Here is a 6511-nt window from a genome sequence, read left to right as displayed (position 1 = left end):
ACTTCCTTGTATTTCTCCCTGGCAATGCTGCACAGAGAACTTATATGTAGATGTCCTGCCCATTACAATTCCTCTGTGTACTAGTATGACACTATGTTGCTTGATATTGCTGCCTATTCACCCTCTCTTTGTAAATATTACCTAGATCACAAGCCTACTTATCAACTATGGAAACCAGCCAAATTCCCACAAGAAAATACGATGATTTCAAATGCTAAAACATGCAAAATAGAAGGGAGCTAGCTAAATAAACTAAGAACTAATTACTAGATAAACAAAGGCTAATTACTATACTAAGGTTGGAGAACTACTTTTAACTAACAGCTCGCTTATTTCTGACTAGCTGTAAGACAGAAATAGAGCATTCAGCCCACTAAGGTAAAAAATTCCAGTATAATTAGTAGACAAGAATGAAAAAAACCCATATTCTTGGCTTTTATATTCTGATTGTTTGAATGCCAACATGGTATCCATGCATACTTGAGAAGTGACTTAGTCCAGTTGTTTCTATTGCTGTAGCAAAGTCATTCCTAAACAGAGAATGCTCGAGTCAGACATCTGGCTGTGTTATTTTGTGTTTGCACCGTATCCATACTTAAGGGACTTTCACAAATTAAGGAGATCAAAAGTGTTTCCTGCAATGGGGGCAGGCTCTGTGTGTGTGGGGGAGTGTGTGTGTGTGTGTACACATACACGTATTACAGGCATGCATACACAGTGTAACTTTCAGCTGTTGGTATAGCAGGGAAGGGAAGGTAGCTACAAGCTTCTAGTTAGACATTGAAGCTCATTAAGTCTTTCCTGAAATTGGCTGCTAAAAGCTTATATATTTAGGGAAGTGACAGTCTATTTTCATACACATTATCTGCTGGAAACAAAAAGCGGAAAGAACACAACTGGAGACTTCTTGCCAGTTTTACACACCTACCCTAGCAGCATGAGCCCCCTTTCTCAGTCCATTCTCCTCGTTTGCTCTACATTCTGGAAAAATGCTTGAATGACAAACTCAGCTGCATGACCTGAAGCCATTTATCCTCAACTCTGGGAGGACTAAACTTCTGCTGATGAATAGACCTTATCTCTTTGAGAAGATAGGTTCCTTTTTTGTGCCCTTGCCTGCTGAAGAGGACTCATTAGGGTAACCAAGAGGTCATTAGGTCATTAACTGCCCAAGTTGTGGTAGATTTCCCATGACTTGTCAGGGCTTGCATATACTTAGAGCTCCCAGACTTTCCTTCACTAAAATTCAGGAATAATTTTGTTTTAGAAGGTGGCAACAAAATAAGATGCTGAATTCTAATACATAGTCTGAACTGTACCATCACAAAATAAGCTTTGCAATGTGCTTTGTATATTTCCTCTCCTTTTTTTTTTTTTAATAAAACACAGCAAGCACTAAAGCCTCCTTAATTTTTTATGGGTACATTTTCTTATATTGTCTTTTAATACATCGCTTTTACTTTTTATACTTGTGCGATATCTTTAGCAGTGGAGAAAGGTACTAAATAAGCATAAGTTTTACTGTTGTCATATTTACATGCCTGAAAGCAGCTTTTCTGCATGCAGTGGATGCACATGCTATTTCTGAAAGAAAACTTGCACATCTGGTCCATCGTGTTGGAAGCCTAAGACATCAGTTGCACCACCATCCACTTCTCCATTCATTGCCATTGATTAGAATGCTCACATTGATCTGACTGGAACAGCGATATGAACTTCACAGTACTTTTCATAGTTTTCCAGGTTTCTAACCCATGGGTGGAATCATCTTACTGTTTAGAATCTGTAAGTCTTCAGCTGTGCTAAGCTGTGATTTGACTGATCATGCCATTGTGAAATGTGGTGGCAGTAGATGAGCCACAGGCAGTTTTGTAGCTATGGAACACAACTGACCTATAAAAATATCTCTGGTCATATGAACATATTATAAAGGGTTTAAAGTAGTTATGTGATGCTTGATGAAAGGCTAAGAATGTCTCTTTGTGAGGCTAAATGACATCTCTCTATTGAAATCAATATGGCTCAGATCCGCAAACACTGAAGTACTGCACTGCAGCTGTACCTATTCCCTTGGTTTTTGTGCTAAAAAACTGCACAGTGTGGACATTACACAAGTCTATCTCAGAACTACCAGTCACCTGCTTCTCGCTGCCAGTCAGTTCATACAGCTGTTATGCAAGAAAATATAAAATGGCTGATATATTTCTAAAGAAAAAGTACTGGCATGATAAAGGAGACTTGAGCTGATTAACAATTACTCCCAATCAATATCATAAGCCTGATAAAACAGAGTCCCGCTAATTATTAGAACTTTCCTTTCATCATGAAATTACAGAAAGACCTTGTGCAAAGGTACCTTGCAGCTCTCTAGTTGTTATGAAGAAGGAATCAATTGTCCCTGTTACTTGAGAGTACATGCCTGTGATACTCTTCTGCACTCCTAGCAGGCTGCAAGGAAAGCCTAGAGACTAGAAGCAGCCGACAGTGCACCAGAAGCACTTAGCTTTAGAAATCTGACATTCAGAAGGTTAAAGCAACGGGTCTGGTTTGAAGAAAGTTGGTGCTTTGCCAGAATTGCCTCTGGGAAAGTTTTTATGGCATAGACACCTAGAGCATTTACTTGTCTGCTGGAATAGAAAAATGGCGGTAGCCCAAGGGCTAAGGGAATTTCCTACTTACTCTTTCAATTGTTATTCAGGTTTCAATGTTACTGTATATCTTGCTAAAATGTTATACAGGTTTTACATTCCCACTCTTAAATTTCAACTGAATGCAGTAACAAGCTGTGCAGTGTCAACACAAAAGCTTAATAAGATTGTACCTACCTCTGTCTCTCTAGATCCCTATATGAAGCCTATTGCTGGTTAAAATTAGCATATTATCCTTACTGGATCCTATTGCTGCTGACAAAGGATTCTGATTTAAAACTTGTCTGAAGATTCTTGCACAACAACCTCCCTGTGTACAGTAGATTTTACTATCTCAGATTCCCTAATCCTCATTAAAAACCTCACGAAGACTTCAGTCAGCACATCCCTTCCAGGCTTTAGGATTATTGCTCATATTTTTGCAGAAAGACAAAAAGGAAAGAGGAAAGATTTTTAACCACGATATGTCCAGGTAACACTGTATTTTGATAAATTAGGATTTTCTCATTCTTTATGCTTTTTTCTTAAAGCTTAATTACATATCATGCAGAGTGCTTCCACAGTAAGGGCAGTGCTTAGCCACTCAAATGCTGAAACCGCTATTGTTATATAATTTGATAACGTATACTAGGTACTTCACAGGAGCCATAGCAAGACATTGCCCTTGCCCCAGTGAGTCTATAGTCTAAATTGTGTGATCTCCTGAGAACCAGTGCCAAGCAGCAGAAACACAGACAAAACACTGCAGTAGTTTAATTGTGTATAAAATTTTAGCAGATACTTGTACTGTGGCACTTTCTTCTCTTTATCTTTTAATAAAAATATAGGAAAATAAAGGTAAAATGCAGCAAATATGATTAACTATGCAATATGGTGTTTTCATAGAGCATAGCAGAGAGAGGATGCTATGCAAAATATTGTTACATGTCAAAAAAGCCCCACAGGGAATAAAAAATTTCCTCTGGAAAAAACAGAGTTCAAGCTGACACAGAAACCAATGACTTGTTAGGCCTGGCTCACGGAAATACCTACAAACATGTTTAAATTTACTCAGTGACGAGTCTCATTGACTTAGTATACTTTCGCTTCCACTTCAAAGAATATATGTAATTTCACATATCAAAAAGCAGTAATGCTGGCCCAAGAGGCAGTGAGGTGTTTCCCGTGCTGGGTTAATATCCTGGGATGCAGAGGAAGCCAGAGAGAACAACTCACACCAATGGCAACGGTGTTATGCGTATGCACTCAGTGCTGCTTTGCAGTTAACACTTGGCTAAGTTTGTTGTATTAAAAATAACTCACTGATTAAAATGATTTCATTATTTTTTGGGTTCAGTTTAACACTTTAAAATACAAAGCTTTACAAAGTGATAACAAAATTCAGATCAGTTTCCTGCTGGGAGCAGGAACTGATGACTTACAAGCCAGGTAGTTTTTTGCATGATTTGTTTATTTACAAAATGTTTTCTCAACCAGTATGTTAGAAATAGCAAGACAGGCCTCTCTTTTTTTGCAAACTTAACTAAAGTGTTACTGTGTTTTCAGGTGGAGCTGTCTCCTAACTCTTTACCCAAGGCTCAGGCAAGCTTCATTGGTTAATCAGCAGATTTTGTTCTCACTAAAAAATCCCTTTGCTACATGTGCTTTTTCAACGACCACCTTGCCTGGAAGAGTGGATCTGGACATCTTCTGGGGGTGCAGAACGTAAAAGAGCCTTGGAGCTCCAACCACCAGACACAATAGCTGATGTGGTGGCATCTTTACCTCCTCCTATGGAAAGTTTCCCTCTGGACATTTTTATCAGTCATCACAATGGTGCCTTGTGGTGACAAGTGAGTTAAAATACCTGGCCGTGGATCCAAGACCCAGCCACACATCTTGGGAGTCAAAGGTAATTGAAATGTCACTAGCCATATCATTCCCTTATGTGCCTTTGGTATAGACACAGACATAACTTAATCACATTTAACCATGCCAGTTACATGGCTTTTCTATTCTTTACACCTAATTTTGAAATAACAGTATCCCTACTGACTTCAGTAAGATTTACCCCTAATGAGCAAGCCATAGGACCGCTTACCATAACGAGCAAAAGCTGAATGAGGAGCAGGATGCTGTTAAGACATGAATTTGGCAATTACAAAGTTTGATTAGCACACAGAAGATAAGTCTCACTGTTATTTTACAAACTGAAGGCTTCCTGTACTGTTCTACCAGTGTATTTCCTTTCAACACGGAGGACCATTTCTGGAACATATTTTATGCCTAGTTTTACTGCTGATGTGTATATAGAAATATGTATAAAGTGTTTATGTGGCACAGCTCACTGGAAATTATCCATCAGCTCCAGATGTGGATAACTGTTGAATAAAAACAGATCATCAATTGATTTTTACAAAGGCTGCGGAATGACAATTTGACAGTAATTTGGAGCACATCTTGAATGCATATAGCTTGAATGCGAGACAGCAGCCTAGACAAAAAGGACACTGCCACCCAATGTCCTCTCTCCCCTTGAATAAATACTAGTCTCTCTGCAGTTTTAAAATGCTACCTGCTGTTGGACAACCTCTGTGAATAACGATGAAGTTGGTTCTGTAATTTGTCTAGCTTGGTAAGGATGTGTCCATACACAGCACATCCTATTTGCTGTCTGAAAGCTTGGGGATGGTCTGTGCTAAGTGGAGAGAGGTGTACCTCCAAATGGCGCTATCTTCTGTGCGTCTTCGGCACCTGTCATAGGAGTGAATGGGAGGTATCCATGTCTCCCCATGGATTATAGAATAAGCCTAGCAGACTAGATCAGAGACATAACTTTCACAAAGCTAAATCTAAGTAAGATGAATCTGTGGTAATTCCAGCCTCTGTGAGCTAGCAGATGAGTGGACTGAGAGAAAAACTTTCATACCTGTCTATCTTCTGCACTGATGCAGAAACTCAATCTCAATACAGTCTTAAAATAAACACAGGATAGGAATGATTTGGCCAAACGTAGACATCTGTACAGCTATCTCAAATAGTTTCCTGCTTTTTCTTTATAGCAAATAGACAGAAACCTCTAGGTTCCTGTTCTTAGGTGATACATTTAATGCTAAAGTAGAGGTCTTAAATGGGTTAGGTAAATTGTGCCTTCCAAGTGTTCCCTTTCTCTTAATTTCATTTGGAAAGAGAGCATAGCACGATACGCACAAAACCTAAAATGAGAACAATAACATAAAGAAAATAAAACACAAAAATTCAGCTTCATGCCTAACCTATTTTCTGACTCACCAAACTTATTCATAGTCTTATTTTCTTTTTTTATTTTTTTTTTTTTTAATTACAAATTCAAATTTTGAGGCGGCCACTGCCTGGGAAGGTGGTTATTGAAAACACCTTTATAAGCGCTTGGCAGCTAGCACCTGATTGTAGAAGTGAGGCTGAATGATGCAGAAAGGCATGCTACAGCACTGGCACTGGAACATGAAAAGCCTACCTTCCTCCTCCATAGATAGGAGCAGTGCCTTAAAAGTTGGGGCTTAAATCATTATTTTAAAATGGTACAGTGGCATCTTATGCATATAAAAAAATGCATGTATGTGTATTTCTGTATGTGCATGCAGGTATATGAATCGCCTATGAACTGGGCACCCTGGCATGTCTGCTTGCAGAAAGCAGGGCTGTGCAGTGGCCTGTCTGCCACTGTGGTTAGGAACAGAGAAGCGGTCTATCCTAAATTTATAGATTTCTGCATTTGGAATTTGCTACAAACGTATAGAATTTAAGCATTATACAGAAAGTACCTTAGATATCAAGAATTTTGAAGCTTTTCTGGCTTTTTAGAATTATTTTTTGACCACCTAGTCAAAGTCAGCTTTGCTGTT

This window comes from Haliaeetus albicilla, chromosome 17 (genome assembly GCF_947461875.1).
Source record: "Haliaeetus albicilla chromosome 17, bHalAlb1.1, whole genome shotgun sequence".
NCBI classification, from domain to species: Eukaryota; Metazoa; Chordata; class Aves; order Accipitriformes; family Accipitridae; genus Haliaeetus; species Haliaeetus albicilla.
Note: the sequence above shows the minus strand (reverse complement) of the source record.